The sequence below is a fragment of the Arachis hypogaea genome, chromosome 3, assembly GCF_003086295.3.
Source record: "Arachis hypogaea cultivar Tifrunner chromosome 3, arahy.Tifrunner.gnm2.J5K5, whole genome shotgun sequence".
Classification (NCBI taxonomy): Eukaryota; Viridiplantae; Streptophyta; class Magnoliopsida; order Fabales; family Fabaceae; genus Arachis; species Arachis hypogaea.
In genome coordinates, this window is record NC_092038.1 from 72,765,641 (window position 1) to 72,778,331 (window position 12,691).

A 12,691-nucleotide genomic window follows, 5' to 3' on the forward strand; every position below is an offset into this window, starting at 1 on the left:
GGTTTGTAAACTCCATGTTTGATTTGATTTCTTTATATAATATAATTTGAGGTATTTCAGATATATGATTTTTATTTAGCCCTCTATATTTTTGGCTTTGGTTAAGTAATTGACTTGAATTCCACAAACTCTAGTCTTTCTTTAGGAATTGACTACGACTTGAGGGTTCATATTGATTTATCCACTTGACTTACCTTCGTAGTTAGAGGTTGACTAAGTGGGAGCAACGAGCAATTCCTATCACAATTGATAAGGATAACTAGGATAGGACTTCTAATTTTCATACATTGCCAAGAGTTTTCTTAGCTATTGATTTATTAATTCCTGTAATTTATTTCTCTTGTTTAAACCTTTCAAAAACCCAAAAATACTATTTTCCATAACCAATAATAAAACACACCTCCCTGCAATTCCTTGAGAAGACGACCCGAGTTTGAATACTTCGGTTTATAAATTTTACTGGGTTTGTTACTTGTGACAACCAAAACTTTTGTACGGAAGAATTTTCTGTTGGTTTAGAAATTATACTTACAACGCGATTATATTTGTGAATTTCTTTACCAATAGGAAATTAGATTATCAACACTAAAATAGCATACTTTTGTGTTTGATCCCTAATTTGAACCTAAATGTAAAAACATGCAATGTTGTGCTTTGATAGAGCGAATTAATTTTACTTTTATGTCATTCGATACCATGATATGGTTTGTGAGTGATTTGAAGCCTTAAAGGCAAGAATGGATGGCCAAAAGTGGAAGAAAGCATGTACAAGGGAGAAAACATGAAGAAAACAAGGAAAAACACACACAGCAAAGTGTGCGTGCTGGTGCGCGAAATTGTGAACTATACTTTTTCACAACTCTCATAATCCCCGGTAATGGCTCCAAGAACTTGGTGGCTCAATACCATGGCATTACACAACTTCGCACAACTAACCAGCAAGTGCACTGGGTCGTCCAAGTAATAAACCTTACGCGAGTAAGGGTCGATCCCACGGAGATTGTTAGTATTGAAGCAAGCTATGGTCATCTTGTAAATCTTAGTCAGGCAAACTCAAATGTATATGGTGATGAACGAAAATAACATAAAAGATAAAGATAGTGATACTTATGTAATTCATTGGTAGGAACTTCAGATAAGCGTATGAAGATGCCTTCCCTTCCGTCTCTCTGCTTTCCTACAGTCTTCATCCAATTCTTCTTACTCCTTTCCATGGCAAGCTCGTGTAGGGTCTCACTGTTGTCAGCAGCTACCTCCCATCCTCGCAGTGAAAGCTAATGCACACACTCTGTCACAGTGCTGCCAATCACCGGTGTGGTTCCCTCCCCTACTGGAATAGAATCCAGTGATTCTTTTGCGTCTGTCACTAACGCCCAGTAAGTTACAGGTTTGAAGCACGTCACAGTCATTCAGTCATTGAATCCTACTCAGAATACCACAGACAAGGTTAGACCTTCCGGTTTCTCTTGAATGCCGCCATCAGTTCTTGCCTATACCACGAAGACTCTGATCTCACGGAATGGTTGGCTCGTTTGTCAGGCGAGCACTCGGTTGTCAGGCGATCAACCATGCATCGTGCAATCAGGAATCCAAGAGATATTCACTAAGCCTCAAATGCTTGTAGAACAAGAGTGGTTGTCAGTCACTTTGTTCATGGGTGAGAATAGTGATGGGCGTCAATCATCACCTTCATCAAGTTGAAGAACAAGTGATATCTTGGAACAAGAACAAGAGGAATTGAATGGAAGAAAATAGTAATTGCATTAATACTCGAGGTACAGCAGAGCTCCACACCTTAATCTATGGTGTGTAGAAGCTACACCGTTGAAAATACATAAGCATAAGGTCTAGGCATGGCCGAATGGCCAGCCTCCCAAAGAGGGTTCAATCATCAAAACATGATCAAAAGATATAAAGATCCAAAGACTTCTAATACAATAGTCAACGGTCCTACTTATAGAAAACTAGTAACCTAAGGAGTACAGAAATGAGTAAATGACATAAAAATCCACTTCCGGGCCCACTTGGTGTGTGCTTGGGCTGAGCAATGAAGCAAATTTCATGCAGAGACTCCTCTTGGAGTTAAACGCCAGCTTTAGTGCCAGTTTGGGCGTTTAACTCCCATTTGGGTGCCAGTTCCAGCGTTTAACGCTGGGATTTCCTGAGGTGACTTTGAACGCCTGTTTGGGCCATCAAATCTTGGGCAAAGTATGGACTATCATATATTGCTGGAAAGCCCAGGATGTCTACTTTCCAAAGCCGTTGAGAGCGCGCCAATTGGGCTTCTGTAGCTCCAGAAAATCCACTTCGAGTGCAGGGAGGTCAGAATCCAACAGCATCTGCAGTCCTTTTTGGTCTCAGAATCAGATTTTTGCTCAGGTCCCTCAATTTCAGCCAGAAAATACCTGAAATCACAGAAAAACACACAAACTCATAGTAAAGTCCAAAAAAGTGAATTTTAACTAAAAACTAATAAAAATATACCAAAAACTAACTATATCATATCAAAAACATACTAAAAACAATGCCAAAAAGTATACAAATTATCCGCTCATCACAACACCAAACTTAAATTGTTGCTTGTCCCCAAGCAACTGAAAATCAAATAATATAAAAAGAAGAGAATATGCAATGAATTCCAAAAACATCTATGAAGATCAGTATTAATTAGATGAGCGGGGCTTTTAACTTTTTGCCTCTGAACAGTTTTGGCATCTCACTCTCTCCTTTGAGATTCAGAATGATTGGATTCTTTAGGAACTCAGAATCCAGATAGTGTTAATGATTCTCCTAGTAAAGTATGATGATTCTTGAACATATCTACTTATTGAGTCTTGGCTGTGGCCCAAAGCACTCTGTCTTCCAGTATTACCACCGGATACATACATGCCACAGACACATAATTGGGTGAACCTTTTCAGATTGTGACTCAGCTTTGCTAAAGTCCCCAATTAGAGGTGTCCAGGGTTCTTAAGCACACTCTTATTTGCCTTGGATCACAACTCTTATTTCTCTATTTCTTTTCGTTTTCTTTCTCTTTTTTTCTTTTTTTTTTTTCGATTTTTCTCTTTTTTTTTTTTTTTGAATAGCTTTTTCTTGCTTCAAGAATCATTTTTATGATTTTTCAGATCCTCAGTAACATGTCTCCTTTTTCATCATTCTTTCAAGAGCCAACATTCATGAACCACAAATTCAAGATACACATGCACTGTTTAAGCATACATTCAGAGAACAAAATTATTGCCACCACATCAAAATAATTAAACTGTTATAAAATTCAAAATTCATGCACTTCTTTTTCTTTTTCAATTAAGCACATTTTTATTCAAGAAAGGTGATGGATTCATAGGACATTCATAACTTTAAGGCATAGACACTAAGACACTAATGATCACAAGACACAAACATGGATAAACATAAGCATAAAATTCGAAAAACAGAAGAATAAATAACAAGGAAATCAAGGAACGGGTCCACCTTAGTGATGGCGGCTCTTCCTTGCTCTTGAAGATCCTATGGAGTGCTTGAGCTCCTCAATGTCTCTTCCTTGTCTTTGTTGCTCCTCCCTCATGATTCTTTGATCTTCTCTAATCTCATGAAGGATGATGGAGTGTTCTTGATGCTCCACCCTTAGTTGTCCCATGTTGGAACTTAACTCTCCTAGGGAGGTGTTTAGTTGCTCCCAATAGTTTTGTGGAGGAAAATTCATCCCTTGAGGAATCTATCCATCTCCCATGACTCGGAGGTGGAAGCCTTTGCCTTCCCTTTTCTCTTTCTAGAGGTTTCTCCGGCCTTGGATGCCATAATGGTTATGGAAAATGAAAAAGCAACGCTTTTACCACACCAAACTTAAAATGTTTGCTCGTCCTCGAGCAAAAGAAGAAAGAGGAGAGTAAAAGAAGAAGAAATGAGGAAGAGGGAGATGGTGGTGTGTTCGGCCAAAGAGGGGGAGAAGAGGTGTTTAGGTTGTGTGAAAATGAAGGGTTGAAGAAGGGTATATATAGGAGAGAGGGGTGTAATGGTTCGGCCATTATGGGTGGGTTTGGGAGGGAAAGTGATTTGAATTTGAAGGGTGAGGTTGGTGGGGGTTTATGAAGGATGGATGTGAGTGGTGAAGAGAAGGGTAGGATTTGATAGGTGAGGGGTTTTTGGGGAAGAGGTGTTGAGGTGATTGGTGAATGGGGGAAAAAGAGAGAGAGTGATGGTAGGGTCCTGTGGGGTCCACAGATCCTGTAGTGTCAAGGAAAAGGCATCCTTGCACCAAATGGCATCAAAATCCACGTTTTGAGCCATTTCTGGCGTTAAACGCCGGGCTGGTGCCCATTCCTGGCGTTTAACGCCAGGTTCTTGCCCTTTCCTGGCGTTTAACGCCAGTCTGGTGCCCCTTTCTGGCGTTAAACGCTCAGAATGGTGCCAGACTGGGCGTTAAACGCCCAACTGCTAGGCTTACTGGCGTTTGAACGCCAGCAGCATCTTCCTCCAGGGTGTGCTGTTTTTCTTCCTGTTTTTCATTCTGTTTTTGCTTTTTTCATTATTTTTGTGACTTCTTATGATCATTAACCTACAAAAAAGATAAAATAACAAAAGAAAATAATTAATTATAAAACATTGGGTTGCCTCCCAACAAGCGCTTCTTTATTGTCATTAGCTTGACAGAGGACTCTCATGGAGCCTCAGAAATGCTCAGAACCGTGTTGGAACCTCCCAACACCAAACTTAGAGTAAAGAATGTGGGGGTTCAACACCAAACTTAGAGTTTGGTTGTGGCCTCCCAACACCAACTTAGAGTTTGACTGTGGGGGCTCTGTTTGGCTCTGTTTTGAGAGAAGCTTTTCATGCTTCCTCTCCATGATGACAGAGGGATATCCTTGGGCCTTAAACACCAAGGATTCTTCATTCACTTGAATGATCAACTCTCCTCTATCAACATCAATCACAGCCTTTGCTGTGGCCAGGAAGGGTCTGCCAAGGATGATGGATTCATTCATGCACTTCCCAGTCTCTAGGACTATGAAATCAGTAGGGATGTAATGGTCTTCAACTTTAACAAGAACATCCTCTACAAGTCCATAGGCTTGTTTTCTTGAGTTGTCTGCCATCTCTAGTGAGATTTTTGCAGCTTGCACCTCTAAAATTCCTAACTTCTCCATTACAGAGAAGGGCATGAGGTTTACACTTGACCCTAAGTCACACAAGGCCTTTTTGAAGGTCATGGTGCCTATGGTACAAGGTATAGAAAACTTCCCAGGATCTTGCCTCTTTTGAGGTGGTTTCTGCCTAGACAAGTCATTCAGTTCTTTGGTGAGCAAAGGGGATTCATCCTCCCAAGTCTCATTTCCGAATAACTTGTCATTTAGCTTCATGATTGCTCCAAGGTATTTAGCAACTTGCTCTTCAGTGACATACTCATCCTCTTCAGAGGAAGAATACTCATCAGAGCTCATGAATGGCAGGAGTAAGTCCAATGGAATCTCTATGGTCTCAGTTTGAGCCTCAGATTCCCAAGGTTCCTCATTGGGGAACTCATTGGAGGTCAGTGGACGTCCAGTGAGGTCTTCCTCAGTGGCGTTCACTGCCTCTTCTTCCTCCCAGAATTCGGCCATGTTAATGGCTTTGCACTCTCCTTTTGGATTTTCTTCTGTATTGCTTGGAAGAGTACTTGGAGGGAGTTCAGTAATTTTCTTGCTCAGCTGACCCACTTGTCCTTCCAGATTTCTGATGGAGGACCTAGTTTCAGTCATGAAACTTTGAGTGGTTTTGATCAGATCAGAGACCATAGTTGCTAAGTCAGAGGTATTCTGCTTAGAACTCTCTGTCTGTTGCTGAGAAGACGATGGAAAAGGCTTGCTATTGCTAAACCTGTTCCTTCCACCATTATTATTGTTGAAACCTTGTTGAGGTCTCTGTTGATCCTTCCATGAAGGATTTGGATGATTCTTCCATGAAGGATTGTAGGTGTTTCCATAGGGTTCTCCCATGTAATTCACCTCTTCTATTGAAGGGTTCTCAGGATCATAAGCTTCTTCCTCAGATGAAGCTTCCTTAGTACTGCTTGGTGCATTTTGCATCCCAGACAGACTTTGAGAAATCATATTGACCTGTTGAGTCAATATTTTGTTCTGAGCCAATATGGCATTCAGAGTATCAATCTCAAGAACTCCTTTCTTCTGACTAGTCCCATTGTTCACAGGATTCCTTTCAGAAGTGTACATGAATTGGTTATTTGCAACCATTTCAATCAGTTCTTGAGCTTCAGTAGGCGTCTTCTTCAGATGAAGAGATCCTCCAGAAGAGCTATCCAAAGACATCTTGGACAGTTCAGAGAGACCATCATAGAAAATACCTATGATGCTCCATTCAGAAAGCATATCAGTGGGACACTTTCTGATCAATTGTTTGTATCTTTCCCAAGCTTCATAGAGGGATTCTCCTTCCTTCTGTCTGATGGTTTGGACTTCCACTCTAAGCTTACTCAATTTTTGAGGTGGAAAGAACTTTGCCAAGAAGGCATTGACTAGCTTTTCCCAAGAGTCCAGGCTTTCTTTAGGTTGAGAATCCAACCATGTTCTAGCTCTGTCTCTTACAGCAAAAGGGAATAGCATCAGTCTGTAGACCTCAGGGTCAACCCCATTAGTCTTGACTGTGTCACAGATTTGCAAGAACTCAGCTAAAAACTGATGAGGATCTTCCATTGGAAGTCCATGGAACTTGCAATTCTATTGCATTAGAGAAACTAATTGAGGCTTAAGCTCAAAGTTGTTTGCTCCAATGGCAGGGATAGAGATGCTTCTCCCATAGAAGTCGGGAGTAGGTGCAGTAAAGTCACCCAGCACCTTCCTTGCATTGTTGGTATTGTTGTTGTTTTCGGCTGCCATGTGTTCTTCTTCCTTGAAGAATTCGGTTAGGTGCTCTAAAGAGAGTTGTGCTTTGGCTTCTCTTAGCTTTCTCTTCAAGGTCCTTTCAGGTTCAGGATCAGCCTCAACAAGAATGCCTTTGTCCTTGCTCCTGCTCATAAGATAGAGAGGAGAACAAGAAAATGTGGAATCCTCTATGTCACAGTATAGAGATTCCTTTAGGTGTCAGAGGAAAAGAAGAGTAGAAGACAGAAGTGGAAAATTCGAACTTAACAAAGAAGATAGAGTTCGAATTTTGCCTTAAGGGATAGTGTTAGTCCATAAATTGAAGGATGTGAGAAGGAGGGAAGTGATTTTCGAAAATTAAGTGGGAAATTTGAAAACATTTTTTAAAAACATCACTTAATTTTCGAAAATGAAAATGGAAAAGAAATCAAGTGATTTTTGAAAAAGATTTTGAAATTAGAAATCAGAAACATTTGATTGAAAACTATTTTGAAAAAGATGTGGTTAAGAAGATATGATTGGTTTTAAAAAGATGTGATTGAGAAGATATGATTTGAAAACAATTTTAAAAGATATGATTTGAAAACAATTTGAAAAGATATGATTTTAAAAATTAATGACTTGCCTAACAAGAAAAGATATGAATCAAACATAAAACCTTCCTCAACAGAAAAGGCAAAAAAATGTTCAATCAAATCATTAATTGTTAATAAGTATTTTTGAAAAAGGAAAGGAGTTAATTTTGAAAAAGATTTGATTGAAAATTGATTTGAAAAAGATTTGATTTTGAAAAGATTTTGAAAACTTAGAAAAAATTTGATTTGAAAACAAAATCTTCCTCCCCTAGCCATCCTGGCGTTAAACGCCCAGAATGGTATCCATTCTGGCGTTTAACGCCCAAAATGCTACCCTTTTGGGCGTTAAACGCCCAACCAGGTACCCTGGCTGGCGTTTAAACGCCAGTCTGTCCTTCTTCACTGGGCGTTTTGAACGCCCAGCTTTTTCTGTGCAATTCCTTTGCTGTATGTTCTGAATCTTCAATTCTCTGTATTATTGACTTGAAAAGACACAAATTAAAAATATTTTTGGATTTTTAATAATAAGGACAAACCAAAATGCAACAAGAATCAAATGACAATGCATGCAAGACACCAAACTTAGCAGTTTGTATACTACTGACACTAACAAAACGAAAATGCATATGAGACACACAAAACACTCAAGTCAATAGAATTCAAAGATCAGAACAAGGAAATCATCAAGAACAACTTGAAGATCAATGAGGACACATGCATGAATGCAATAAGAACAGAAACATGCAATTGACACTAAACTTAAGATGAGACTCTAGACTCAAAAAAAGAAATATTTTTGGATTTTATGATTTTATAATTTTTTTTTGGATTTTTCGAAAATTATGTAGAAAAAGAAAATAAAGGTATCAAAATTCTTAATGAGAATTCCAGGAATCATGCAATGTTAGTCTAAAGCTTTAGTCTAAAGAAATTAGACATGGCCGGCCAAGCTTCAGCAGGACATTGCATTCAAGAGCTAAATTGATGAAGATCAATCAGCTTTGGTGATGATAAGAACATCACCTTGAAACACTAGAATTCATTCTTAAGAGCTCTGAAAAAAAATACCTAATCTAAGCAACAAGATGAACCGTCCGTTGTCCAGCCTAAACAATCCCGGGCAATAACACCAAAAACTTGATGTTGTTGCCGGATCTTGGCACTGATGTTACCAAAAGCTTGCTCAAAACTTGAACAATCCCCGGCAACGGCGCCAAAAACTTGGTGGGCAAAATTGTGAACTATACTTTTTCACAACTCTCATAATCCCCGGTAATGGCTCCAAGAACTTGGTGGCTCAATACCATGGCATTACACAACTTCGCACAACTAACCAGCAAGTGCACTGGGTCGTCCAAGTAATAAACCTTACGCGAGTAAGGGTCGATCCCACGGAGATTGTTAGTATTGAAGCAAGCTATGGTCATCTTGTAAATCTTAGTCAGGCAAACTCAAATGTATATGGTGATGAACGAAAATAACATAAAAGATAAAGATAGTGATACTTATGTAATTCATTGGTAGGAACTTCAGATAAGCGTATGAAGATGCCTTCCCTTCCGTCTCTCTGCTTTCCTACAGTCTTCATCCAATTCTTCTTACTCCTTTCCATGGCAAGCTCGTGTAGGGTCTCACTGTTGTCAGCAGCTACCTCCCATCCTCGCAGTGAAAGCTAATGCACACACTCTGTCACAGTGCTGCCAATCACCGGTGTGGTTCCCTCCCCTACTGGAATAGAATCCAGTGATTCTTTTGCGTCTGTCACTAACGCCCAGTAAGTTACAGGTTTGAAGCACGTCACAGTCATTCAGTCATTGAATCCTACTCAGAATACCACAGACAAGGTTAGACCTTCCGGTTTCTCTTGAATGCCGCCATCAGTTCTTGCCTATACCACGAAGACTCTGATCTCACGGAATGGTTGGCTCGTTTGTCAGGCGAGCACTCGGTTGTCAGGCGATCAACCATGCATCGTGCAATCAGGAATCCAAGAGATATTCACTAAGCCTCAAATACTTGTAGAACAAGAGTGGTTGTCAGTCACTTTGTTCATGGGTGAGAATAGTGATGGGCGTCAATCATCACCTTCATCAAGTTGAAGAACAAGTGATATCTTGGAACAAGAACAAGAGGAATTGAATGGAAGAACAATAGTAATTGCATTAATACTCGAGGTACAGCAGAGCTCCACACCTTAATCTATGGTGTGTAGAAGCTCCACCGTTGAAAATACATAAGCATAAGGTCTAGGCATGGCCGAATGGCCAGCCTCCCAAAGAGGGTTCAATCATCAAAACATGATCAAAAGATATAAAGATCCAAAGACTTCTAATACAATAGTCAAAGGTCCTACTTATAGAAAACTAGTAACCTAAGGAGTACAGAAATGAGTAAATGACATAAAAATCCACTTCCGGGCCCACTTGGTGTGTGCTTGGGCTGAGCAATGAAGCAAATTTCGTGCAGAGACTCCTCTTGGAGTTAAACGCCAGCTTTAGTGCCAGTTTGGGCGTTTAACTCCCATTTGGGTGCCAGTTCCAGCGTTTAACGCTGGGATTTCCTGAGGTGACTTTGAACGCTGGTTTGGGCCATCAAATCTTGGGCAAAGTATGGACTATCATATATTGCTGGAAAGCCCAGGATGTCTACTTTCCAAAGCCGTTGAGAGCGCGCCAATTGGGCTTCTGTAGCTCCAGAAAATCCACTTCGAGTGCAGGGAGGTCAGAATCCAACAGCATCTGCAGTCCTTTTTGGTCTCAGAATCAGATTTTTGCTCAGGTCCCTCAATTTCAGCCAGAAAATACCTGAAATCACAGAAAAACACACAAACTCATAGTAAAGTCCAGAAAAGTGAATTTTAACTAAAAACTAATAAAAATATACCAAAAACTAACTATATCATATCAAAAACATACTAAAAACAATGCCAAAAAGTATACAAATTATCCGCTCATCACGTGCGCACAACCCTGCATGCGTACACACAAGCGAGGGTTTTCATGTGTGCATGCGCACAAGCACCTGTGCGTACGCACAGGTCGATTTTTAGTCGAGTGTGCGGACGCACACATCTGTGCGTCCGCACGGGCCCCTGCACGTGATTTTGTTAATAAGACGCGTGCTATGCATTTTTTGAAGGATTTTGGCCCAAATTTTGAAGGCTTGGAGTTGAATTTGGAGTGCTATATAAGGGGGATTCAACACTTAGTAAAGGGGGGCTCACTTAGATAGTTTTGAAAGGGTAATTAGGAGTAGGAGTAGAAGTAGTGTAGCATTACTCTCTTAGGGTTTTATTTTCTTTTCCATTTCCATTGTAGCAATTTATAGCAAGCTTTAATTTTGGATGTTGATAAACTCTTTTGTGAGTACTCTTAATTTCCTCTTTAATTAAAGCACTTTTACTTTCATTTCCTTTGGTTCAAGTTACTTTGTTCATATTTGTAATTTTGTGTTACTTGAAGTTTTGATCAATAAATTTAATATTTCATGCTTTCTTTATGCTTGTTTGGATGTTTATTGTTGATATTATTGATAGTTGATTATAGTTTTCCATTTTACTTTGCAATTTCCGATGTTTTACTTTTATGCACACCAAGTGTTTGTGAAAATGCCACTTGGTAATTTTGAGTAGATTTTCATACCTTGGCTTATGGTTTGAGTTCCTAGGATACTAGAGTCATAATGTCCGACATTTAGTGGTGATTCTTGGGTAGTTAGTTGACTCTTGTTTCCATTGACGCTAGCCTTTTATCAACTTGTTTGATAAGTGGGTCGGGACTTATGGATTAAGGTCAATTATGCTTGCCTGACTTACTTCTCGATGGTTGGGGTTAACTAGGCAAGATTGACTAATCATAATTACCATAGTTTTAGTTGTGATGATGATAGGATTCCTTGGATCTTCCCTCCCAAGTTAAGGCCCCGTTTTATGCATTAATTACAATTTTTCTCATTACTTAGTTCTTTGATTTCTTAGTTCTTTTAATCGTTGATTTCTCGCTTGAAAATCCCTTTTTGGCCGTAACAACCAAAGAAGTAACACCTCAATTGCTTTCCTAGGGAGAACGGCCCGAGGTTTAAGTACTCTCGGTTATTTTGTATTAAATTTATTATTTGATTGATGACCAATTTGTTGGGTTAGGACTATACTTACAACGCAAACTCCATTTTGATAATCAAATTCCTAACCTATGCAAATCGGACGTCGTCACCTCCCGAGTGGCATAAGATAATTCTCAAAAGCTGCACCCCTAATACAATAGTAAAAAGTGCTATATATACTAAACTAGTTACTAGGGTTTACAGAAAATGAGTAACTAAGTGCAGATAGTGCAGAAATCCACTTCTGGGACCCACTTGGTGTGTGCTTGGGCTGAGCTTTGAAGCTTTCACGTGCATAGGCCATTCTTGGAGTTAAATGCCAGCTTGGATGCCAGTTTGGGCCATCAAATCTCGAGAAAAGTATGGACTATTATACATTTCTGAAAAGCCCAATATGTCTACTTTCCAACGCAATTGTGAGCGAGCCAATTAGGCTTTTGTAGCTCAAGAAAATCCACTTCGAGTGCAGGAGGGTCAGAATCCAACAGCATCTGCAGTCCTTTCTCAGCCTCTGAATCAGATTTTTGCTCAGGTCCTTCAATTTCAGCCAGAAAATACCTGAAATCACAGAAAAACACACAAACTCATAGTAAAGTCCAAAAATGGGATTTTTGCATAAAAACTAATAAAAATATACTAAAAAATAACTAAAACATACTAAAAACTACCTAAAAATAATGCCAAAAAGCGTATAAATTATCTGCTCATCAGTAAATAATTTGAACTTTTACCACTCCTATTCTTTGTTCGCACGTATTTTTGCATGAAACTTGTACTCTTTGATGTGAGCCTGAAATAGTTTTGACTTAATCAAGTGTGGGAGGAATTACTATTGAGTTGAGCCACCTTCATTCACAGACTCGTGATTTTTTTAAATCAGTAGGGACACATTTTGATTCAATGTGCTTTATGGTTTTCACCAAGGAATCTTAATTTGGAATTCCTTTCTTGAAGTGCACTCTAATTCTCTTTCTGGTGCATTTTTTATTTTTTACGACCTTGTTTGATCGCAACACAATGTATCTTTCAATTTCTGGCAAATACCATTCAAGTTGTTTGCTCTCTTTTAAGCTTGGTATCCCTTTGAATAAACTTGAGCTTATTTTGGCGTCACGTGCGATCCTTGGATGCAACCATTCAAAACATTAGTTCCTT